Source organism: Clarias gariepinus, chromosome 20 (assembly GCF_024256425.1).
Source record: "Clarias gariepinus isolate MV-2021 ecotype Netherlands chromosome 20, CGAR_prim_01v2, whole genome shotgun sequence".
In the NCBI taxonomy this organism is placed as follows: Eukaryota; Metazoa; Chordata; class Actinopteri; order Siluriformes; family Clariidae; genus Clarias; species Clarias gariepinus.
Genome location: NC_071119.1, coordinates 27,410,622 through 27,437,968, shown reverse-complemented (window position 1 = coordinate 27,437,968; position 27,347 = coordinate 27,410,622). Strand labels below are relative to the sequence as shown.

Sequence of the window (27,347 nt, the reverse complement as noted above, 5' to 3'; positions counted from 1 at the left end):
CGGTCAGATTCTAAAGGCATTTTTATAAAGCACAAACACTCTTCATCCGGTAGTGCAGCTTTTGTAATAGGGACATTAATAGTATTTTCGAAGCTTTATTGTCTTTTTTAGTTTAAGATGAGTGACATTGTGAGTTTGTGACACTGACAGTAAGTTGTAATGTTAACTCCAGACTTGGTAAACAGATCATTAAGTTATCTAGTTAGCACGCTGCTGGTGCTGCCATTGATTTTCGGCCAATAAAAAACTAAGCTGGGAAATAAACTGTAAACTAATTCCAAACAAATTTTATAAATTAAAACACCACTTACTGCGAATAGTCCATTAAGCCGCCATCTTCATCTCTAGTGCAGTTTGGTAGCGTCAGTTCGGTGGGGGTGGGTTGTTAAAATCACGTGATTGCAACTCAGCGCAGCTAAATTGCTGGATTGTGTTAACGTGTCCTTGAGAACGAGACATCTAGTGGTGGAACCAGGTAAATGCATAAATAGGGCTTAAATGGGTGTGTTTACTGTGAAATCTTGACACGCCTTTCTCGAAGAAAAAGGAGTGGGGACTACGGCGTGCATGGGGCAGCTGTACGCCATTCGCACGCCATTCACACGGTCGCGGCTATTTGACATGGCTCTATCTGTATACATATGCTATGCAACCTTAAAGCTACAGTATTTAAACAATATAAACACACAAAACTTTCTTGTAAGAGATACACAACAAAACAAAATTCCAAAAACATCCCTGTCTTAAACATGGAATCATATCCAGAGCAACTTACAAAAAGTGCTTTAAAGTTTACATCATCATTGGATACATACTTACATTGGGTTAACTAGGTTAATAACTAAGTGCTATTAGTCCAAAACAAATGGGGAGAGTTTTTTTTAAAGAGCTTTAAAGGATCTGTGCTAAACAGCACACAAATGTGAACATGAGGCAGAGCAACTTTAAACAATTTTAAAAGGCACAACACTAGAATTACACAAACTAAGTTTACATACATTTGTGCTGAGCTTCTTGGACAAAGGAAATCTGAACCGTTAACACTAGAAGCGCAGAGAAGCAGTCATTTGACCGCAATGGGGTAAAAAAAAAAAATACTTGACACTTGATCAAAATCCAGAATCCTCCTTTTATGACTTTCCTAGATCTTTGAGCTTAATTACCCTGCATGCTTAAATTTTCAAAATCGCACCACTAAAATCTAGTATAAAGCCATTTTGCTCTTATTTACGTTAAATCGCTGACAGCTGTGCACCGGTTATGCCGTTTCCTGCCTTTTCCAACCTGCAATTCGTCTCGGGTCACTTTGCTGTAACCCTGTTCCAAGAAAAGACGGGAACGAAATGCTGCGTAAAAATGCTATGGGAACATCTTTTTGTGTTGCCGGTTGGGAAGCATGTGTGTATCAAACACGCCAAATTTTGGGCTTATATAACCTCGGTAGGGTAAACTCATCTGATGAGACGCACCTGCAGGTTATAAATAGGAGAGAGCCGGAAACATTCTCCAGATTGATTTGTCTGAACGGACGTTCGGTCACGTGGCAGTGCGGTATTGGGATGCAGTGTCTGGACCCCCAGGTTGTGTAGTGTGTGCGCACAAGGCCGAGAGGTCTCAGAACTATGTCTGGGAAGCTGACTCGAGGAGTCGTGAGCCCGGAGTGGCATGACCATCCAGACTATAAAATCTAACAAATGTGTACGGAGAGGACCAGCCTGCTGTGTCACGCACTTGCTGCAGGGGGATACCTCTTGCTAGTGCAATAGATGAAGTGATCCCCCTGGTTGACTGAGCCCTGATTCCTAGAGGTGAAGTGAGCCCACGCGCCTCATAGGAGAGAGCAATAGCATCTCTCACCCAATGTGACAAGGTCTGTGTAGTGGCGGCCGCCCCCCGGATGCGGCCTCCATAGCATATAAATAGCTGCTCTGATTTATGCCACTGGCTGGTGCTGTGGACGTAGATCTGAAGAGTACGTACTGGACACAGTAGGTGAAGTTTCTCCTGCTCCGAAACTGTGAAAGGCCAGAAGGCTTCAAAAACAACAGGGTGCATGGTTGGGTGTAAAATGGCCTTGAGTAGCCCAGGGGCAATGTTCAGGCGGAATGGGGAGACTGACAAGGCGCGCAGATCTCCAATCCTCTTCAGAGAGATAATGGCCATAAGAAAAACCATCTTAAGGGTCAGAAACCTGTCAGGCGCTGACTCTAGTGGTTCGAAAGGAGTGTCAATTAGACCTTTAAGCACGATAGATAAATCCCACGAAGGGACAGTGGCTCTAGTGGGTGGCCTCAACCGTTTAGCTCCATGAATGAAACGGGCAGCTAAAGGGTGTTTTTCCACAGTAACCCCCTCAATCGGAACGTGGCAGGCTGAAATAGCGGCCACGTACGTCCTAAGCGTACTAGGGCACAACCCCGAGGACAACTTTTCTTGCAGGAACAATGGACAATTACACGCACACCTTCCTTCATATCTACACTACATGTTGTACGTTTACATCCTGGACCATTGCACAAAGACACTTTAATAACTTTGCACACCTACCTTTACAACTACACTACATGTTTACGTTTACATCCTGGACCAGTGCACAAAGACACTTTAATAACCTTTGCACAAAGACACTTTGTTCTATGCATATTTGCACACCCAGTACAGTATATTTCAATTTGTACAGTATATTTCTATTTTTATGTACATCATATTTCTATTTTTATTTTTAGTTCTATTTTTCCTAGCATATTTCTATTTTTATTTTTAGTTCTATTTTTCTTAGTTTAATTTAATTTTTCTATTGAATTTTTCTATCGTATTTATTTTATTCATATTTATTTCTTATTTGTAAACTTTAATTCTCTTTTAGGGTCAATGGCAGTCGTATAAGAATTTCACTACATTTCGTACTGTGTATGACTGTGTATGTGACAAATAAAATTTGAATTTAGAACTCCAGCACTGAAACAATTTGGCAGTGGTCTGAGTCTACCTGCTTCATCATGCAGCAACCTTTAAATACATTCTATTTGAGGGCATAAGCTCTTCTAGTGGAGGGAGCCCTAGCGTTTAGGATAGTGTCAATTACGCTGGCTGGAAGACCAGCATTACTTATTTGGTCCCTATCAGGGGCCAAACGTGAAGGTTCCAAAGCTCGGGCCGGGGATGAAATATTGTCCCCTGCGCCTGAGACAGAAGATTCCCCCTCACTGGAATCATCCAAGGTGAGCCGTCGAGGAGAGATGGCCGGCCAACAGTGTGCTATCACTAAGAGGTGCAAACCGTGTTGACGGACCCTCGCCAGGACTCCCGGGAGCAGAGCTATCGGAGGAAACACAAAAGGCGTAAATTGGGCCATGTATGGGCCATCGCTTCCAGACCCAGGGGAGCTGGATGAGTCAAGGAGTAGTAGAGGGGAGATTACGCTGTCTCTTGAGAGGCAAAGAGGTCCACCTCTGCTGTAAAGAATCTTCCCCAGATTCGACTCACTACTTCAGGGTGCAGTCTCAACTCACCGTGTGTCACAGCTTGTCTGGACAGTTAATCTGCTCCCACATTCATGTGCCCCGGAATGTAAATCGCCCTGAGGAAGAGGAACTTGTCTTGTGCCCAGAGCAGGACATGATGCGCTAGCTTGTTCAAGCGGCGTGAGTGGAGTCCGTCCTGGCGATTTATGTAGAAGACTACCAATGTGTTGTCCACCCGCACTAGAACATGGTAGCCTCTCAGCTGCTGGAGGAAGTGCTGTAGGGCCAAAAATAGAGCCATCATTTTGAGGCAATTGATGTTCCATGCAAGAAGATGGCCTCTTCAGCTCCCCTGGGCTGGACGGCCATCCAAGACCGCACCCCAGACGGTAAGGAAAGCATCTGTCATTAGCATCTTGCGATGACAAGACGGACACAGAGTGCGACCCAAAGTCAGGAACCGGGGTCTGAACCACATAGAAAGGGTACGAAGTCCTTTGTGCATAACCCTTATTTGCCTTCGGGAATTGGCCCTCATTTGAAATCCCCTGCCTCTTAGCCACAACTAAAAAGCTCTCATGTGCAAAAGGCCCAAAGTTATCATCGTGGATGCAGCCGCCATGAGGCCTAAACATTTTTTAAAGTGATGTACAGTCACTTTGTGGTCTAGTCTGATTTCTTTCAGGGCGCTAAGGATGGATTCGACACGAGCGGGAGACAATTGTGCCTGCATAGTGATCAAATCCCACCTGACATCCAAGTATGTGTTCTCTGAGCCGGAAAGAGAACACTTTTCGTAGCATTAAGTCTCAATCCCAGCGAATGGAGATGAGCTAAAACGACATCCCAATGTCGAAGCGCGAGCTGCTTAGACAAGGCATGGATCAGCCAGTCGTCTATGTAATTGAGAATACGGATGCCCTGGAGTCGCAAGGGAGCCAGGACTGCATCCATACATTTTGGGTATGTGCGGGGTGACAGAACTAGACCAAGCGGGGCTCGGCTGCTAACACTCTCCTTCTTATTCTTGATGCCTGTCAGATTTAACCATAGGTGTCTTTCAGCAGTCACCAAGGAGGCCATAGAGCATGGGCTGTCCGTTTAGTCACGTGAAGGGATAAATCAGTAGCCTGGCGTAATTCTGTGAATGCTTCATGATTCACAGTGCCGCTCGTGCTCAAATCCTTCAGCAGATCAGCCAGGTACGCCTTCAAGACCGCCATGGTGTGCAAAGAAGCACCGGCCTGACCTGCTGCTTGGAACGCCTTCCCTACCAGGGTAGAAGAAGTTCTACACGGTGTGGAGGGAAGAGTTGGCTTCTTTAATGAGAATGATGTCCCAGGAGAGAGAGAGAGCCCGCAAGCGTCTCTTCTATCTGGGGCATCACCATATAATCTCGTGCTTTTGCATCATCGATGTTTAAATAAAACGAAGTCGATGGTACAAAAATACGGGATGGAAAAGGACTACTCCAAGAAACAAAGGGGAGAGAGTTGCGCTGTGGCTCCATCTCCTGGCCACCCGACAGAAATCTGTTGTCTAATTTTGACTGTTTTGGCTGAGCTTGCTCCTGTGGCCAATCAATGTGCAGTTGTTCGACTGCTCACGTTATAATCTCAAGCAACTCCTCATACTCTCTATCATCTTTAAAGGAGCATTCTGAGGTACTGTAGCTACTTCCATTTCCACAGAGGCAGGAGAGTGAGTCTCTTCTACACACCTACGAGAAGCACCAAAGTGCGCTCGTGAACTGAAAGGGGAGACTTCGGGATCGGAGGTGCGGGCGAGAGAAAGGAGGGACTCCGTCTCTCGCACCTCGGCCAGGTCGGCTTGTGATCCCCAGGAGTGCAGCGCGGCTCGTGGTTCCTTAAAGAACCAGGGGCATGTGCAAAGCACCTTCATGGGAAGAAGATCACAATGCTCACACTCTCCATTAAGCTCTTCGAGAGCGTGCTTTACACCCAAACATTCAAAGTAGAAAGTATGTGGATCGCCCTCCGAAAGGAAATTTTTGTCATCGACATCTAGCTCTAAACTCTGCCAATATTGTTGGTGAGTTTTATATGCTTTTATCTGCTTTTTAAAACGTTTCCGGCTCACTCCTATTTATAACCTGCAGGTGCGTCTCATCAGATGTCGTCACCCTACCGAGGTTATATAAACCAGAGTTTGGCGGGTTTGATACACACATGCTTCACAACCGGCCACACGGAAATATGTTCCCATAGCGTTTTTACGCAGCATCAAGTGTAGCCTTTAAAAGGGAACTCAAAGGCCAAAGAGTTGGCCTTTGTCTACTGAAGCTGGCACAATTTCCAGATGGAAAAAAGTACAGAATAGATGGAGAGAATTAGCGTAGTTGCCATTCAGGATAGATGTACTGAAGTATGAAGTTATGGGATGAGTTACACGTATGCCAGAGCTTTGGAGCTATATATGAAAAAGCCCTACCCCCTTTTGTAGATTTTGAAATTCTGGGAATTACAAAAAGTCCAGAGTTTGTGATCTTGAGGAGCTCTCAAGGTCTGGAGGTCATCTCCTACAGCAGAACCTCAGGACCTTTCCTTCCCTCCTTTAGCAGAATTTTCCAACCTGTCATCTGATGAGATTCAACAGATCATTTCGTCATCTAACCCCACCACTTGTTCATTAGACCCAATCCCTTCCACAATGCTCCAGGCCATCTCACGGGATCTCCTTCCCTTCACCACAGCCATCATCATGCAATCCATATCATCTGGTCATGTTGCTGCCGCTTTTAAGAAGGCGAGGGTTATTCCCATCCTCAAGAAACCCTGCCTGGACCCATCAGAAGTTAACAACTATCGCCCGGTATCACTGCTCTCTTTTATTTCCAAAATTCTTGAAAGAGCCGTTTATAATCAAATGTCTCTTTATCTCTCACAGAACAACCTTAATGACCCAAACCAATCTGGATTCAAAGTGGCACATTCCACAGAGACTGCCCTTCTGTCAGTCACTGAGAAGCTCCATGCTGCTAGATCTGCTAAACTGTCATCTGTCCTCATCCTCCTGGACCTGTCAGCTGCATTTGACACGGTGAACCACAAGATTCTATTATCTATTCTTACAAGCCTTGGAATTTGTGGAACAGCGTGGCAATGGTTTGCTTCTTACCTAAAAGATAGGTCATATGAGGTAACATGGAGGGGATCTACATCTGCCCCACGTAGACTCTCTACTGGTGTCCCGCAGGGCTCAGTACTTGGTCCTCTTCTGTTCTCCCTCTATACCCGGTCTCTTGGTAAGGTCATATCATCGCATGGATTCTCATACCACTGTTATGCAGACGACACCCAACTTGTTCTCTCCTTTCCTCCCTCTGACACTCAGGTTTCCACCCGAATCTCAGCATGTCTGGCAGACATCTCATTTTGGATGGCTGCTCATCAGCTGAAGCTCAATCTCAGTAAAACTGAACTGTTGTTTATTCCTTTCTGACTCATCTCCAGGTCAAGACCTTGTGATATCCATGGACAACAACCAAATCACTCCTTCAGCCACCGCCCGCAATCTTGGGGTAACCGTGGACAATCATTTGTCATTTTCCCCACACATCGCTAACCTTACTCGCTCTTGTCGATTTCTTCTTTACAATATCAGAAGAATTCGCCTATTTCTTTCTTCACAGGCTACTCAGGTGCTTGTTCAGTCCCTTGTTATTTCAAAACTTGACTACTGCAACTCACTCCTGGCAGGCCTGCCTCTGTCCACGATTCGTCCTCTGCAACTGATCCAGAATGCAGCAGCACGTCTCGTTTTTAACCTCCCCAAGTTCTCCCACACCACCCCACTCCTCCGTTCCCTGCACTGGCTTCCTGTAGCCACCCACATCAAATTCAAAACACTGATGCTTGCCTACAAAGCTAAAAATGGCCCAGCACCCACTTACCTCTCTGCGCTAATTACACCAGGCACTGCACCACATTCCCTCCGATCCTCCAGCACTGCTCGCCTCATCCCACCATCTCTCAGGGATCGAGGGCGGCATTCATCCAGGCTCTTTTCTGTTCTGGCACCTAGGTGGTGAAATGAACTTCCTCTAGATGTCCGTACATCAGAGACTTTGACTATCTTTAAACGACGACTCAAGACTCATCTGTTTCTCCAGTACTTGGACTAACCCCCCCGAAAAAAAAAAAATAATAAAAATCTTCTTAGTTGTGTTGGACTAATGGCACTTAGTTATTAACCTAGTTAACCCAGTGTAAGTATGTATCCAATTATGTAAACATTAAAGCACTTTTTGTAAGTCGCTCTGGATAAGAGCGTCTGCCAAATGCCTAAATGTAAATGTAAATGTAAATGAATGCATGAACTAGCTTTTCTACATCAGATACGGATAAGATGCTCCTAAGTTTGGCAATATTTCTAAGATGGAAAAAGGCTGTTTTTTTTATATTGAAAATATAATTTTTAAAGAACAAGTTACTGTCTAATATTACGCCCAGGTCTTTTACTGTTAAGCTAGTAGTAACAGTACATCCGTCTAAACGCAGGCTGAATTGTGAAATCTGTTGTGTGCTGGTTTTTAAGCCGATGAGTAATATCTCTGTCTTGTCTGAGTTTAGTAAAAAAAGTTATTGGTCATCCAATCTTTTATGTCCTGGACACACTCGGTTAATTTAGACAACTTAGGTATTTTGTCTGGTTTTGTTGAGATATATAATTGGGTATCATCAGCATAACAATGGAAACTAATCCCATGTCTTCTAATGATGTTACCCAAGGGAAGCATGTATATTGAGAACAGCAGAGGTCCTAAAACTGACCCATGTGGGAACCCATATTTCACTGGCATTACATCAGACGGTTCTCCATTTAGATCTACAAAATGGTATCAATCAGACAGGTATGATCTAAACCATTTTAATGCCCAGTTTCTGTACAATGATGGGGCCTGAAACCTGACTGAAATTGTTCAAGGATGTTGTTTACCTGCAAGAATGTGCATATTTAAGCTGATACTACTATTTTATTTTTTATTTTTATTTTTTTTCCCGGCCTGTGAGTATCACAGATAACACATAGCAGAGTGTATGTGTAGCTGTTCTATCATCATTTACAGCCATTTATTTTTATTTTTATTTTGTTTGTTTCCCATATTATAACAGACAAGACCGGGGGACCAAAAAAAGAGAAGAGAGAGTAAAAAAGGAAAAAAAAAAAATCAACCAAAAAAATAATAATAAATAAATAATAATAATAATAAAAAAAAAGAATAAAAACAAATAAACAAACAAACATTTAAGGGAAAAAAAAATGGGAAAAGAGAAAAAAAAAGGAGGGGGGGTGGGAGGGGGGAGAAATACAGTCAGAATTCGCTTCCGCACCTGCCGAAGAAAAAGAGAAAAAACAACAGAAGACACAACAGCAGAGAAACCGCAGCCACAACCAACACCTGCACGACTCGCGGCAAACCACAAATCCCAAAACCTGTTGAGCCGCGCACATAATAAAATATTTTGAAATAAACATTTTGCTTTGAAGCAACAGCAAAGACAGTGTGTGTGTGAGCACCTGTTTGTACACCAGTGTGAACTTTTGTGTGCACACCTGTGTGTGTGAGCGCGCTTGTGTTCATAGGGCTCCTCCATGTAAATGTTTAATAGTGTGTGTGGGGGACCACAGTCCCGTCCCGCGAGGCATGGAGCAGATACGGCGGAGACACGGGTCCCAGACATCCAGAGGCCCCCCAGAGCACAGGAGTCTCAGGAGAACCACCGCAGGGACAGCCCCCCCACCCCGAAAGGGGCAGCGGAGAGCCCAGAGGGGGGTCATCTAGCAGCCCCAGTGCAGACGCCCCAGGGGGCCGTGGTGACAGGACCGCAGGCTCCGCCGGTGGTCGTCCACTCCGAGGCAGTCCGGTCACTGGGGTCACCAGGGTCTCACCCGAGCGCCCCGCCCCGGAGCGAGAAACCAACAACCCACCAGCGGCTGGGGGCACCCCACAGCTGTGTGTGGTGGCAGAGCAGGGGGGGCCTGGGATGTTAAGAGAGGTGAAGTCTAGGACCTGACCTGACACCTAAACGTAGACAGCCAGGCACACACATACACAAACAGACATTCCCACCCTCATACACACAAACAAATATTCACACACTCACACATGTAGACACACAAAAATAGACAGTATACACACTCACACTCCCCATATACCCACTTCCCTCCGCCGTGGGGACAGAAAAGACCCCCCCGGTCCCCGCAGCAGCGGAAAGGACCACCAGCCCAGACCCCGACCGAACAGCCAGCTCCTCCTCTCAGCCCCCGGCCCTGGACCGCGGATAGAGAACGGGGGTGTGGAAAAAAGGAAGACCCCCGCTTCGCTCCTCCCGCTCTAATGTAGTGTTGGTGTGTGTTGTTCTAAAGTGCTTTAAAACAAGGGAGGGGCAAGACACTAACCACCCTCCGGCAGCTTGTGTCAGCTCTGCCCCTCCCAAGAACCCTAAATGTCTACATGCCACTTAAAATTGGGAAGTGGGCACTGGCACCAGAGGTAAGGCTGATTAAACAGCCCGCCCTCTGGACGCCATTCAGTGTGCCCACCCCCAAGGCCCTATATGTATGTGTAACATGACAGTAAGTAATGAGAGTGTCTAAGATGTGATATAAAATTGAGATGCAGGTGGTCACAAGGAGACAGGGAAGGAAAACCTCCCCTGCATCCCAGCAACACCCCTGCACCCCAAAGCCCTACCTGTATGGTGTTGTGATGGAGCGGGAAGAGGGAAGCATCGGGGATGGGGAGAAAATAATCAGAGGGGGCAAGTACCCCACCCCTTGGGACCACTGCCACCGCAGAGCCCGGGGCAGCCCACCAGGCCCCACAACAGAGGGGAAGAAGAAAGAAAAAAAAAAAAATACTCCCACCCCCACATTCAGTCGACTCCCAGACTACATAGAACAATAGACACCCAAGTAAGGCCCGTCCTCCTCCTGTAATGGACCCCCCCTGCAAAGAGGACACTTGCAGATGGTAGAAACACACCCACCAGCTGAAGAGGCCCCCCAGCTCCACCGATGCGCCAAAGGTCCCCGCCCAGGGCCGGGCACCAGGGCAAGCACCAACCCACATCCCGGCAGCACACCAGCCAGGACCCAGGCCCCCCAGGCCCAGCCGGAACCCCAGCCCAGAGGTAGAGCGCCCCCAGGACCCCAAACCCCCCCGGACCTATCTCGGAGCGGTACGGCCCCCAGGCCGGCAACCTACGTCCGCCGACACGGGCCTCCCCAGCAGCGCCGCGTGCGGACGGTGGGGGGGGGGGGAATTATAATAAATAAATAAATAAAAAAAAACACCGCCCAGGAGCCACCCGCGCCCCCTCCAGGCAGGGACCGCAGCCCCAGCGCCGGACCCCCCAAGAAACCCACCCCCCGAGAATGCTTAGACGCCCCAGGCCAGCATGCCCCCGCCGCATCAGCAACCAGGACCAAAACCGGACAGAACTGCGGCCCCCAGCCACACTAGGTAATGGAGCCGATCAAAGGAGCCCAGAGAGATTGATCTAATGTGGCAGCAGACGCCGTGTCAAGACTAATATAGTCTAACAAACGATCTCTATATTGGTTGATATTAAGATTATTTCTATTTTTCCAGTTCATGAGGACAGTCTTCTTAGTAATGCATAAGGCGGTGAAAGCCATGTGGATTGTGTTGACCTCTGTAGTGACACCCTCTAGGTCACCCAACAAGCAAACTGAAGGAGAGGCTAGAATGGAACATTTAAGACACTTTGATAAGTCTTCACAAATCTCATACCAGAATTTCTGAACAGGTGGACAGAACCATAGAGCATGTATGTAATTGTCAGGTGTGTTGTTTTGGCAGTGTGAGCAGTTGTTAGAAGCTGTAAGACCCATCCGGAACATCCGATGACCTGTGTAGTGCACTCTATGCAGAATTTTGTATTGTATTAATTGTAAACTGGGATTTCTTATCAGTTCAAAAGGTTTTAAACATATCTGAGACCAGAAATTGTGGTCCCAGCTGACTGATAAATCTGCCTCCCATTTTGCAATAGGAATCGATACTGATTCATCTATTTTGGATAGTGTCCTGTATATTTTAGATAATAATTTGGGGGTCCTGAGGTTAAGGAATTCTGCCACTCTTGGTGGTATTTGTAATTTGATACGATCGGAATTAAATTTCTTTTTTATTATAGATTTAACTTGTTGATATTCTAAAAATCTGTTCTTGTTAATCCCATATTGATTGACCAATATATCAAAAGGAATAAAATCTGTCCCTTCGAATATATGTTCCAAGTATTTAATACCTTTACCACCCCAGTCCCTGAAGTTTATCATATTATTGTTTTGTACTATGTCAGGGTTGTTCCATATGGGAGTGCGTTTGCATGGGATTAGTGAAGACTCAGTCATTTTAAGAAACTCCCACCATGCTGTCAGAGAGGAGCTGATACTGATGCTTTTGAAGCAAACATGTCGTTTGATGTTTGAGCTAATGAATGGTAGATCTGAAATCTCTATATTATTGCATAGTGCCTGTTCTACATCTAGCCAAGGCTCATCTAAGAGGGTGTGTTTTAACCACCCTGATATGTGTTGAAGCCTGTTGGCTAAGAAATAGTGGTAAAAGTTCGGCAGATCTAGTCCTCCTTTGTCCTTGGTCTTTTGTAGTGTTTTTAAGCTAATACGCGGGGGTTTACCTTTCCAAAGGAATTTAGAGATGGAGGAGTCTAGAGATCTAAAACAGTCAGTTGACGGTTTGCTTGGGATCATTGCAAATAAGTAATTAATTCTTGGCAAAACCATCATTTTTATTGAAGCTACCCTTCCCATGAGTGATATGGGTAGAGACTTCCATCTGGTTAGATCATCTTCTATCGTCTTTGAAAGTGGGATGTGGTTTAATTTTGTTAAATCTGCGAGCCTAGGTGAGACATTAATACCTAAATACTTAATATTTCCAGATTGTAGTGGAGTGGAGGAGGAGGACTGAAAGGAGCAGTTAATCGGAAGAACAGTAGATTTTAACCAGTTTATTGAATAATCTGAGATTCTTGAGAAAGAGTTTATTAATGTAATTACCTCAGAGAGAGTGGTTTGTGAATGCTGGAGAAAAAGTAACACATCATCTGCGTAAAGACTAACTTTATGTTCTATATTCTTGCATTTAATGCCTTTAATCGCTATAGTCTGTCTAATAGCTGCTGCTAGTGGTTCAATAAAAATTGCAAAAAGTGAAGGGGAGAGAGGGCATCCCTGCCTGGTGCCCCTCTTAAGACGGAAACTGGAGAATGTTTGGTCATTTGTCCTGACACATGCTGTTGGAGAATTATATAATATTTTTAACCAGTTTATGAAGGAGTTTCCAAAACCAAATTTGTGTAAAGTTGCAAATAAAAAATTCCAATTAACCATATCAAAAGCCTTTTCTGCATCTAGAGACAATATTGTAATTTGAAGGTTTTTATTACATGAATAGTCTATCAGGTTAAGTAATCTGCGCGTATTTGTTGAGGAGTGCCTTTCTTTTATGAAACCAGTTTGGTCTGGATGGATTATGAGAGGGGTTACCTTCTCTATTCTTTTTGAGAGCGCTTTGCAGATTATTTTAATGTCAACATTAATAAGTGATATTGGACGGTAGCTGTTAGGCAGTACCGGATCTTTACCTGGTTTTAGTAAGAGACTAATGTTAGCAGAATTCATATTTGGCGGGAGTCTACCATTTTCCTTAGATTCCTGCAACATTCTGTTGAATGTTGGTGATACTACTATTTCTAATATTTTTTATATAAAGGGAAGGTTTGAAATCTGTAGTTTGTTATTTCATTCATGTCCAAATTAGATTTTTTAAGAAGCGGCTTAATAACAGCCAACTTAAAAGGTTTAGGGACGTGACCTAGATATAATGAGGAATTAATAATGTTTAAAAGTGGCTCTCCAACCGTATGCATCACTTCTTTTAAAAATCTGGTTGGGATTGGGTCTAACAGGCACGTTGTTGATTTAGCTGAGGTGATAGCTTTATAAAGCTCTTTCTGTCTTATATCTGTAAAGCACTGAAAAACTAAATGTGAAGCTTTAAGCTGAACTAGATCATAAGATGCTATTAGAGGTCAAACCTACATTATTTTCTTTCTGATGCTATCGTTTTTTTCATTAAAGAAGTCCATAAAGTCTTCACTACTGAAATGTTATGGAGTACTCTCTGCAGGCATCTTACTGTAGGTTTTGTTAGGCAAGCCACTGTACTAATTCAATAAGAATTTGGGATTGTTTTGGTTTCTTGCTATCAGTTGGCTAAGATGCTCGGTCCTAGCAGTTTTTAGAGCCTGTCTATAGCTGCACATACTGTCTTTAAACGCAATTCGAAAAACTTCTAATTTAGTTTTTCTCCATTTTCGCTCGAGGTTACGGGTTGCTCTCTTTGGGGCGCGAGTATGACTATTGTACCAAGGAGCAAGTGTTTTATCTCTGACCTTTTTTAATCTGATGAGAGCAACAGTGTCTAATGTACTGGTAAAAATAGTGGCCATGCTGCTAGTCACTTCATCTAGATCGTCTGCATTTAGGGGTCTAATAAGAAATTGGGACAGATCCAGCAGATTACTTGTGAATCTGTCTTTAGTAGTCGGATTCATATTTCTAACAAATTGATAACTTGGGTAGACACACCTAATTTGTTCTACGGGTAGAGTATATATCAGGAGGTTATGATTTGTGATATCATCACTTTGAGGTAAAATCTCCATATTAGAGACATCTATACCATGGGATATAATTAAATCTAGCGTATGATTACAGCGGTGAGTTGCTCTATTTATATTTTGTTTAACCCTAAAGCAATTTAGTAAGTCCATAATGGCGAGGGCTAAAGCGCCGTTAGCATCATCTACATGAATGTTAAAGTCTCCTACTATCAACACTTTGTCAGAGTTAACCAATAGGTCTGTTAGCAGATGTCTAAATTCTTAAAAAAAATCGACATATGGCCCTAGGGGTCTGTACACGGTGGCCAGGGTAAAATGTAGCAAGGGTTTATTATGTATTTCATTGAGTGCAACATTAATAATGAGCACTTCAAATGAGTTAAACCTGGGCCTTTTCTGAGTAACAGTGAGTTCATCATTGTAGATAGTGGCGACACCACCACCGCGACCAATTAGACGGGGCTCGTGCTTATAAAAATATCCTGACGGATTAGACTCATTCAGACCAATATATATTTATTTGGTTTAAGCCAGGTTTCGGTGAGGCAGAGTGCGTCAAGGCAATAATCTGATATCATTCCATTACCAATAAGTGCTTTAGGCGCAAGGGATCTAATGTTAAGAAGTCCAAACTTTAGCGGTAGATTTCGATTACTTATTTGGCCTTTTTCTGGTTTTAAGGTTATCAGATTGTTTCAGCTGGATTTAACGAATTTATTCTTTTTTCTTACTATTCGGGAAACAGACACAATTTCTATAGGAGAAGCTATGTGTGTGCGTCTATTAGTATGGTGACTTGTATTGTGGCTAATATTCAAAGAATCTAAGGTATGACTTACCGCCAGTCAGATGGTCCGTAGTGTCCTGGAGATGATAGTGTCGTAGGGTCCTCAGAGAGGACCGCTGCTCCAGCTCTGCTAGGGTGCAGGCCATCGGTGTGGTAGAGCCTAGGACGCCCCCAGAAAACATTCCAGTTATTAACAAAGGGAATCTCTGTTGTTGACACCAAGATTGTAACCATTCATTAAAGGCAAATAATCTACTGAACCTCTCGATTCCTCGCTGAAATGTGGGTAGCAGTCCAGATATGATGATCTTTGTCGTGGGTGCCTTCTCGACTAGGCTCCTGAAGTAGTCTTCGAATGTTCTTCCTTAGAGCCGCAGGCACCTGTGCAGCAACATCAAAAAACACGTGCACCAGGTATACAGCCTACAGGAGTGTTCGCCTTAGCTTTAGCCATGGTAGCACACACATGCCGGACGATGGAGTGTGCCGTCTCACGGAGAGGAAACACGTGGGGTTGAGGTTGTCGGGGAAATTTTGTTCTGGTTGGAAGTTGTTATTTATGTATTTATTCTCTACAAGGGCACTAACTACACAGACCAAACTGTTACCTCCTTGTACTCTTATAAAAATTCTAAATATAAACAAACAAAATGATGTTGGATGTTTGGATGTTGACCGAGGGCTCAGGGAAGGTGTGTGTGTGTGTGTGTGTGTGCGCGCGGATTTCTTGTACTATTATAAAAATTCTAAATATAAACAAACAAATTACAGCTTTTTTTTAGAGGTAAATGGAAAAGTGAAGTTGTTCAGCTGTTTAGTGTCACCATGCAGATGTTACACCCAGTGTAGTTACCGAAATCTTTGGCCACTTCTCTATTTTCCTCGCTTTCATTACATGATTCTTATGTGAGCATAAGCAGTGAAACATTCCACAGGTTTATAATACACCGTGGCCAAGTGAACAACGTTCCCGCCGATTAGGCGCGTGGTCCGTTGCCTAGCAACACTAAACGAAATGAGGCATAATCGTGGTGTTTGCTTCGGGTTATGATATAGCATAGTTTATTATCTGCTGTGGTAGATCTGATTTATTTAAATTCAATATTGTTTTAGCGATAATTTCATGAAAGCGAGTTCAGAAATAAAACGCTGCTCCTGCTCCATCCAAGACGTTCAGAAGCTTTAAATAGAATGAACAAACGAATACATTTTCTCCATACTATATAAAATTAAATAGAACTTTCCTTCTCCTTATAGTACGAAGCCCCTAGATGGACAAAGGAGAAGAAAAAACAGCAGAAAAAAGTAATGCCAAAAACTTTAGGTTATAATGCAAAACATGACTTGTTTTTTTTTTTTGCTGTTTTTTTACTCCTCCTTTGTCCCCTTAGAGACTCTGTAGTAGGTTTTCTCAGTTAAATATGAAAAAAATACCACTGATTATCAATGCGGGAATGAATGGCGCATTGTCCTAGTCCAAGTTGATCTTGGAGCTAAACTATTTGCTTTGGGTGAAAGCGCCACCTAGCGATCATTGTGTGTCAGCAACAGCTTCCCGTTCAAAACAATAGTAGACAAGACAGAGTAGACATGCTCTTGCAAACTTCTAAGCACTGTGCTTTGCAGTTGTGGCTAGCCAGCTCTCCTGACTGGGAACGGAGGCCTTCTAAATAAAAGTGAAAGTGCCAGTACACTCCTTCCACTGTCTTTTTCCCAGTGATCAAATACATGCCTGCAGTCTGTCTGCCTTTAAAGTCCAAAGGACAACATCACTCACACACCACTTGCTGCGTTAACATGCTGTACGGTTTCTCTTTTTAAAGGAAGAAGCAAGCCCAAGGTCCATTGATTAACATTTTCCTCCTGCTGTGCCGGTTTTAGTGACCCCACCACAGAAGGGGACGTGGCCTACTGTAAGTAATGGCTGACTAAGTTATGTGCCCTTGTGAGTGAGCAAGGGGCGAGTAAAGATTCTGTGACAATATGTATAAAGTACACATTTTAAACCCAGTAATAATTAAATTTCATGTATTTTGGTGATTGAGATGAGCTGAAAAAACATTGCATTTGTGTATTTTATTTTATTTTCCTTAAAATAAAAAATTGGCATTGAAAAAACAGATAACACATAAAAACAGATCAAAAGGAACATAAGAATGGAGTATGAAGAGGACACAGGACCTAAGGGAAGGACAAACTACTTACTAAAATTTACATTATGAACTGAACACTGTTAAAATGTATTAAATAATGGAAACAGATAAACTGATAAACAATATGTCAGTTAAAATCAGTAAAACTAATTAACACATAAAAGTCTATTTTAAATATAAAATATAAGTATAAACCACTGCCATTTCCACCCTTTTTGCAAAATCTAAAATAATCAATCCTTCCACATTTCTCTTCTGTTCCCCATACTGTACCTACCCATCATCATCTTATCACCTCTGTTCACTTCTTCAACATCCCCATTAAGCTCAGATTCAATCACTACCACTGGTTATTACCTACCACATTACATCCCGATCCACGCATTATAGACTGCGCATGCTGGGCAATCCAGCAGGCCCAGGAACAGATCCTGGAGGGGGAACAGATATGTCTTGAGTTGTTGTTTAAAGGTTTCCAGAGACCCAGCGAAGTGAAATTTAATTCCACCACCTAGGTGCTAGAACAGAAAAGAGTCTAGGCATGTCTTCCTTAATCTATGAGGGATGATGGGACAAGCCGAGCAGTGCTGGAGGTTTGGAGGAAACATAGTGTGATTAGAAATAAGAAGTATTTATATATATGCTGGGCTTTTGCCTTGTAGGCAAGCATCAGGATTAGAATTTGATGTGGGCAGCTAAAGGAAGCCAGTGTAGGAAGAAGTGTGGTGGTGTGGGATAACTTGGGAAGGATGAAAATGAGATGTGCAGCTGCGATCTGGATCCAAAGCCTCTGCTTACGAGCAGCTGCTGGTTTCTCTGATGTTAGAATTTCAGTTAATTTGAACAACAATTCTGTATTGTAGGTTTGATCCAGTCTTTGCATCTTCACGACAAAAATGATCTAATTGTAGATTAATGGCCCACTAGATGTCGCTGTTTGTTGCTAAAAGGCATTGTGTTCATTTACCTTCACCTCAGCAACAAATGTGTTAGCGCTCAGCACTATTGTTTAATTCCCAGCATGCTTTGCACTAACATGTCCTGGGGCAGTTTGGTGGTTATTTGTGGTGTGTGTATCATGAGAAGCAGCAGTGCTACAGTATAAAGTGTCTCCTTAGTCATTTCTGGTGAAGGTTTTCTTTTTAAGACTTTATCATTTAAGCTCTTATCTTTGAGTTTGTGTTATTGATTATAGTAATAACGTTGATTTAATTACTCGCCTCTGACCACTGATAAAATAATATTAATAATAATAATAATAATAATAATAATAATAATAATTAAATTTACTGTTACTATTATAGCAAAAGTTGAGAATAAAGAAAATGTATGATCCGTGCGACTTTATCCATGTCATGATTGTTAGTGCGAGGGCTAGTTGGAGTATTTCTGAAACTACTGATCTCCTGGTAGTTTCACACACAACTAGAATTTACACAGAATGGTGTAAAAAAAAAGTGCAAGCTACAGTTTTTTGGGCAGAAATCTCTTAGTAAGAAGGGACTGAGAAAAAATGGACAAATTTGGCAGATACAGTGTAGAAGATCACACATGCTACTTATGTTAGCCAATAGCAGGAGTCTTTAGAAAATGTTTCCAGTCTTCAACTGTCCAGATTCTTTGACCCTCTGCCATAATTCCCTGTCTGGGTCTTGGCTAACAGGAGTACAACTTAATGGGGACTTGTGCTCTTGTAGCTCAATATGAAACATGTATTGTTCCCTGATGAGTCCACCTTCACTGTCCTTCCCACATCCAGGAGAGTTACGGGGTGGAGAAGCCCAAAGAAGCGTACCACTGTTGTATGCACAGAGTGAAGTGGTTTAATGAACATAAAAGTAAAGTTAAACATCTCCCATGCACAGTCACCAGATCTAAATATTATTGAGCCACTTTGGGGTGTTTTGGAGGAGCGAGTCAGGAAACGTTTTCCTCCACCGGCATCATGTACAGTAGTGACCTGGCCACTATTCTGCAAGAAGAATGGGTCAACATCCTTCGGGCCACTGTTCAAGACTTGTATCTGTCATCCCAAGACGAACTGATGCTGTATTGGCTGCAAAAGGAGGCCCTACACCGTAGTAATGAAATATTGTGGTCTAAACCCAGGCGTTTCAGTTACATTGTCCAACCCCTTTATATGATGACATTAATATTTACTGCAGAGTTGTTGTGGGTGGTTTCGAGGTATCTGATGCTACCAGTTTTGTTAATGAACTTTTGGTCCCCTTTTTATTCTATAATTAATCTTTGCAGCTCTGATGACTGAAGCTCTTGGTCTTGTGGTTTATCTGGTTTTCCAGCGTGGAAGCGGCTTTTTAAGTAAATCATATCAGATCACACACCTCTTTTCAAGTAGTGTTTCTGTCACCTCTCTAAAGGAAGTGGTGAGGAACCAGTGGGCAAAAGTGTGAAAGAATTAAAAGAAGGTGTGAAAAGATGCTGAGAAGGTTTTTGTGTTTGAGGTTGTTCTGTAGAAAGTTCTGTGTGTCGTGTCAATGGATCTTAACCTCAGTGTGATGTAGGTAAACAGAGAGTAAAGTCAATGACAGGCCCTCATAAACATGTGTTTTGGAATCATGTGTAATGGATAACAGTTGACTCAGTCGCATGTGTCATTACTTTTGCAGGTTTTCATAAGAGTCTCATGCATCTCTGTGTCACTGCAACTCATAACAGAACCTGTGGCTAGCTGTATGTAGGGCAGTACGCTGGTGTGTATGAATGCGGTTTGTGCTGTTCGGTGGAACAAAAGTCTGTGTGAAAGTGTATGTGGTGTTTGGACTGTTTCTTCTCACATGCATAAAACTAGAACTCTAAAAGTAGAACACAGCACTGAGGTGAAAACACACTTGAGAATAAAACCGTGTTGGCATAAAAAGCCTCACCAACACCACAGAGCAGATCTAACCTCCATAAAACAATAAAATTTCAAGTTGAATTCATTTTTTTTAATAATTTTATTTATAGTGTTATTATTATAGTGTTAAAAAACACAGTTAACAGTTTAATACCATTAACAGCTTTAACTAAAAAATGAATAAACAGAATAATCTGTTATTTTATTTCTATAATTTTACTAAATGTGCTGCTCAGAAATATGTTGTTGCCATAGTAACCATCCATCAGCATCATTTAACCTGTTTTTGATTAATATTTAACACAGGCAGAGATAACAAAGAAAGGCCTGACAGCAAATACACACACACACACACACACACACACACACACCTAGTTGTTAACTAATAACAAAACCATCATTATGTGATCAGTAATTACAGACCAGCTGCTTCTCAGTTTAAACATCTGGTTTGTGAGGCGTCTGGTCCTAATCCTGCACTAAACATGTTACTGAAGCTTAAAGGAGTCAGAGTTTAAAAAGGTTAGCCAGAGCAATGACCTGGAAAAGATGTGTGATGTACATGAGGATAAATTACCATAAATTATTTATATAAATTTGAGGCAATACAAATTAAACTGACACATGAAAATGTATTAAATTGTCAATTTATTTTAAAGTATTAATAGAATACAAAACAAAATAAAACACACTGTGAACATTCAGGGTCTCGTGCATGTGATTCTTCAACAGGAAGAACAAAGCGGGTCTTGCAGTCGGAGAGACAGGAAATGTAAAACACCACAACCCAAAATATCAACCAAGTCACGAACTCACACACATTTTCACACAAGATTAAAACATTCCACCAGACAACATGAAAAATACGACACACTCAGAGATATTAATGTGAATCTGGACATTTAAGTTCTGTATAGAATAAATACAAGAATCGAGGAGATCTGAGACATCAGGGCTTGTGCACATTTTATGTTGAAATAAAGTTTAGACTTTTTAAAGTCACGTCACTGTAATCAGTCACTTCCTTTAGACTTCACATGAGTAAACACGAGCTGACCATCGAAATTACCTGTTTACTCAGTACGTGGGCGCACATGCCACTGAAAGATCCCCAAAGGATGAGTTTAGTAGTGGTTAAGCTGTTTTTAGTCAGATTCAGATCAATGTGAAAGATGATAACAGAAAACCCTACAGGAAGAGATTTTGTGGTGGATAAAAATAGAAATAAAATGTATTTCTAATAATTTTTAATACATAACTGCATCCTTTCAGGCATAACACATTTAGAGGGAGAAACTTTTGAACATACTTAATTTACATAAGCTTAAAGACATCTTTATTATTAAGTGTTGTTGTGATTGACAGTTGAGAGATAGTAAGCCCCTCCCACCCAGAGGACACTGACAAGTTTTACTCTCTTGGCTCCCGAGTGGCTGTTTCACCATCAGGATTTAAACTGGTGTCACTCAGGACCAAAAACATATATATCAAAACAAGATACAGTATATCCAAACAACCTACATACATTCTAAACAAATACATTACAGATTATTAAGGAGAAACACAGTGAGGAAGGTAAATACAGTCATTATGGTGGTAATGAAAATCCAATAACACTGAGCTTAAGAGGAAGAAACACTGGAGAATATCAAGATTAGACCCAGAGTGTTTCTGACTGACTCTGTGAATCATGGGCCAGATATATCTTATATCAGATGTTTTCTAAAAATATAGATTTAAAAAGAGATGATTACACTCTAAAAAATAAAACTGTGCTGTACTCAATTTTTTTGGTGAAACATTTTTACACTTAAAAATATTGAGTAAATATAAAAAAATATAAAAATCATGTAAAATATACTTCATGAATTGAGTACAAGTCAGTAAAAAAATTAAGTAGACCTGAATAACTATATTTAGTACAAATATATATGTACTAAATTGAGTAAATGTAATGAAAATTAGAAGTTAATGAAAAGTGAAAATGAGTAAAATAATTGAGTAGATATAATTGAAATGGAAGGTAGAAGATACTGAAAATTATACTATTATTTAATAAACAAATGTGCTACACTTACTAAATATTTTAACTGAATGAAAGAAACAATACACACATTTTCATTTTAATTAAACATTTATTTGCCAAATTTGACAAGACATGAAGTCTAAACTCAACCTGGTTTACTTTGCAAATGACATGTAACAAGATCATAAACAAAGAGCTGAATTTATGTTATTAGTAAACAGTTTCAGAAACAATACTTCTGCCACAAGTATTATACAGTTAACACATGGAAAGTAAACTTTTGTATTAGAATCTAATGAGTCACATTTTACATCTGAAAGATTGCACACCTTCACACTTCAGTTTCCTGCAAACTGTGGGATCCAAACAATTGTGTGTGCAGACCTTCTCAGGTCTTAAAGAAGCAATGACAGTCTAAATGAAGACAGGACACTAAATATCCATGCTTCACTCGGTAATGATCGAAATTCCTTTTGATGATACGACAAATGTGCAGAGCTTACACCGCCATCCCATAAACTGGCACCTGAAAAAGGAACAATAGTATACAAGTAAGTACAAGTGTGACTGTTACTATAAAGTCTACCAGACTGGTAAAATAGTACTTCCGTTCAAATACATACTTTTTGGACTAATAGTCTATTTCTATCTTTGATTCAATGGTTACACATTTAATACTTCTGTAACATTTTAAAAAGTTGACATTTACCTCCTGTTTTATCTCCATTCAACTTCTCTTCATTAGTGGTGTTGGTGCTGTGAAAGAGATATAGAAAATATATAACATGTTTCACACAAACACACAAAATCAATCAGTTTTAGGTTCTTTTACTTACATATCAGAACGTACATAATGTTTCACTTCAGTATTTTAATTTCATATTACTTTCTCCCAATTCGAATTCTGAGAATGTTGTATTTTCACTAAATCTTTATATTTCATAGCTTTAGTTACTAGTACAGAACTTAGCACTTTTATTTTATAACATCTGCTGCTGCGTGCTCAGTGTTTAATCATGTTAAAAATACTCATATACAGTAACGGATAAAACAGTACCAGAGTCCGGACACTGCACCTCATTTCTGCTGTTTAAACCGGATTTGTTCTGAGTTTCTTTCTTAAAGTGTCGGAATGACCGAGCAGACCCGCGGTTCAGTGTGTGAGGTGGACCGTTACAAATGCGTTAATTACTGTATTTGAACATGCTAGTTTTATATCCTCTCCACAATGGCGGTAGGCTGCGCAAAATCACCGCATTTGGCGGGAGAAATTCAAATATTGCGGCACAACCGCCGCCGTTTACACCGAGAAACCCGGAAAAAAACCGGACATGCACGCGCTGCTCGGTGTTAAATCTCTCCTTTTACACCAGAGTTTAAGTGTCTGTATTAAACGCGCTTTAGCTGAGCAGTTTGGTGGTTGGAACAAACAAGCTAAATCACACTGAACCCCAGGACTGGCCTGTTGCTAGCTATCGTTAGCTCTGGAGCTCGGCTGTGACAGGATTCAGAACAGTAACTCACACCCTATAAAGTTGTGTGTGCAGGCAGACAGAGTCATTATTACAGTAACTTGTGTTAGCTGTTTACTCACCAGGATTTGTAAGGAATGTTCCAGAATGTTCCAGGTGCTTCATGTCCATTCTCACATCCTCACAGCCTTCTTGTCTCTGATGTTACACCAGACTTCCCATGAGCACTTGCACAGGGCAATTTACTCAATTATTTAAGTTTTTGTTGTTAAAAATAAAGAATATTGAGTTGGAATAATTTATAATTGTAGTTCTTGAAACTAATCAGTACAATTACTCCATTAACAGATATTTTGATTGAAATGTATCAAACAATATTAAGTGCATGTTAAAAATATAATTCAGTTAGTCAAATACTGATTTTTACTAGTGAAGTAAACTTAAATTATAGTGTAAATTTAGGACAAAATGAATAATTGTTTTTTTAGGCATTTATTTTGATTTGTCTAACTCAAACAATTATGTATGTGACTTTTAGAGATTTTATTAAGGTAACATAACGTTTTTATAACTGTGAAATTTACAAGGCCACAGAATCATTTTTTAGAGTGTATGGTCTAATACACATGAGTGATTATAATGAGAGTTATCTACACATGCAGACACACAGCTGAATGTTCAGTGTTACATTAATACTCTGCTGTCGAAGCGTCTTCTGCTTTCAGCTTCTTCTGACTTGCTCTTCCTGACATTCTGTGGTTTATGACGTGAGGTCTGAATGCCTTCGACATTACTGCACTGTAGATGAAGTAAACTGATATTCTGTCTCAGAAACAGAACCTCCACTGATCCATCAGGGTGTGTGTAAAGCTTGACCATGTGACCTGTGCTATAATTCAGTAACATAGCCACTGTGTATTAAAGAAGCTCTAATCATAAGTGTCTCTGCATGATGTGTCACATAACACTGTTTTACAGGAGGACAAATCATCAGGAGTGTGTGGGTGAGATTATAGAATATCACAGTTGTGTAAATATTAAACATAATAGTCTTTTAATCTTTTATGAAGAATTCCTTGTCTGACTCCATTTCCCAGAATGCACCTCTGATTAAAAACATGGCTGACATGACCTCTCAACCTGAGTTTCATTCTGAAGTGTACTTCACAAGGACACTCCCTAGTCCCTACTCCCTGCTCCACTACAGAGAAGGTCAGTCAAGTGAACTTCCCTCTATAAACTCCACCATTCAGATCACCCTGTATTGTCAGTTCTTCTTCCCTGATAGTTATCTCATCCTCTGAATACCTGTTTGAACATGACCCGCCCCTTTACCTGATTCTATCTCTGATATTCTGCTCAGGATTTGTCTCTGCTTGTTATTTTGAATAAAAACATTCACCTTCATGCCACCTGCCCTGTCTCTGCACACGGCTCTGAACACCCGGATGAAAAACCAGTTCAGTGAGTTTCTCCCGCCTTTTTAACATCCTGCAAATTCTGTACAATCCAGTTGTTATGATCAGTTAATCCACATTAGTATGGGTGTAGCTGCTGATCACGCTTCCCGTTACTGTACAATTATATTACAGAATGTGAACTGGACCACTGTTATAGTTTTAAAGCATGAATGAGCAGACTATTGACATATTCCCTGTTTGCAAATATAAATTAGGATTAGATTTCTGTTAAACTGTGGGATTTATGGGGACGTATAGAATGACTGGAAACACACAACACTGTCCTCATCAACTGGAAACAATGTGTTTACTGATCCAACAAAGAGTTAATGTTACTGTGCATGAAAAATGTTTTTTTGTGATTTTTTGCATTTAGTAATAATTATCATGTTTTATATAATGTTCATTATAATCTTTGGGTAAATCATATGGTCATGTGACTTATTTCTTAACTTCTAAAGTGAAATCAACAAGCCCAGACACACACTGAGTCTTACAGTCAGAACAGTGTGTTAGTGCAGGAACATTACAAACCGAAAGTATGAGACTGATGATGGGAAACACTCTCTCAACATGTTCCAGCCTGTGGCTGTTTGGGAAACAGGAAGCAGCTGGAAGCCTTTAGTCTTTGTCTCTAACTGAGACAATCTGCTGGAAATGTCTTTCGTTAGACCATTTATAGACGTGATAACCTGACAGAGGTATAGATCACCCTGTGACTGCTCTCTCTCTCTCTCTCTCTCTCTCTCTCTGTGGGATTAAATAAATCATAAGGATCTACACACTCCTGCATCAGGAGAGAGAATATTACAGGGTGTGGTCATGCAGAAGTGTTTAAATAAAATGTTTGTTCAGACCTGCTCTCTCTCTCTCTCTCTCTCTCTCTCTCTGATATCTTCTGAATAAACCCTGAATAACATGTTGATGTGACTGTCTGAAAAGGAGATGTGTGTTTTGGTTCAATATGAAATTTATTTAAAAAAAATGTAAATAACAGAATTATAAGCATATTAAAAGCTTAAACACCTTGTCTTGTGTTGTGCTAACTAGCTCTTTAGCTAAATACAGTTATTCTGAGTGTTTCATGGCTTCGAGCCACACAGACCTTTAGATGCTAAAAGCATTAGATATCTTGTCTGTATTGATTTGAGGATGATGGGGAATGGAGAGATGTGCATTAGGTTCTTCAGTTCAACAGGAACCACAGAGGAAATGAAAACTGCCTGTGAGTCTCAGATACTCAGCTGGGGAATCTACTGACTCTCTGATTGTTCTCTCAGTTTCTGTGTTCTTACTGAGCAAAGAGTTAAACTCTTCACATCTTCAGCTTTAATACTGATATAATAATGTCTGTGTCTTTGGGTCTGTACGCTGCTTAACTACTTTAACACAGACACACATTTATTCCTGATTCTCAGCTCATGAGACACAAATCTACTGAACTGAGTCGAGCTTTTGCCTTCAACAAGCATCAGGTAGCAAAATGTTTCACATAAACACTGACAAACCTTCATTATCTCTATCTTATAATACACACACTCTAAAACATTTAATGAACAATTAAAGTGCTCCTATTATGCTTTTTTAAATATGATATTTCATGCAGTGTGTCATGTAGCTGTATGTGAACATAAGGGGCGGGTCATGTCCAAACAGGTATTTAGAGGATGAGACAATTATCAGGGAAGAAGAACTGACAATACAGGGTCATCTGAATGGTGGAGTTTTTGTCTATTAAAAAAATGAGTCGGTTCACATTCGCCTAAACGAGTCGTTAGCAAATCGATTTTTTCTCTGTTACGGATCCACGTCACCATGTAATATATTTGCATAATGTCCGCCCACGTTCTACGTCACAAACAACTTGCCCGCCATCTTACAATTAACGTTACCACACTCTCGTTAATGTGACTGAGCATTAAACACTTTGTAATATAAAAAAGAATTTTTTTTTTAACTGTTTATTCTCCACTATTCACAAAAACTGAATTCGTAACACTTGCGATGTGCGCATGCCCCTTGCCCTTCTACGGCAAGCCCCGAGGGGAAAACTGCATCACACACATATGCACATCACGAGCGCCCGTGCATTAATATATGATACTTACCACTGAGAAACGTCCTGCTAGCGAAACAGTTTTTTGTCGATGTGCCACTTCAACCGTTTCATCGTCAGACTCCAGCTCGAATTGATACAGTAAAACCGACGCCATCTTTTCTATGTATTGACGGGTCCCCGGAGCTGTCACTCAGTTAAGGTAACAGGCGTTTTTTTTTCCAACACACGCTGTAGCGGTAGACCAATCATAACGGGCATATTCTGACCAATCACAGCAGTGAGGGCTTTTATTAAGTGTTTTATCTATAAAGTGTTTTTTGACCTTGCATACATGTAAAACTGTTTTAAGACACTCAAAATTAG

At 41.3% G+C, this 27,347-nt stretch overlaps 1 long non-coding RNA gene across 1 annotated transcript; it reads right to left on the bottom strand.

Moving 5' to 3' along the window:
* Positions 1 to 22,416: 22,416 nt before the first annotated feature.
* Positions 22,417 to 23,798, bottom strand: LOC128508443 (uncharacterized). Its single transcript, XR_008355916.1, has 3 exons — positions 23,588 to 23,798; positions 22,703 to 22,749; positions 22,417 to 22,519 (listed from the first exon to the last, which is right to left on the bottom strand). It is a non-coding gene; the product is annotated as an uncharacterized LOC128508443 (long non-coding RNA).
* Positions 23,799 to 27,347: the final 3,549 nt, after the last annotated feature.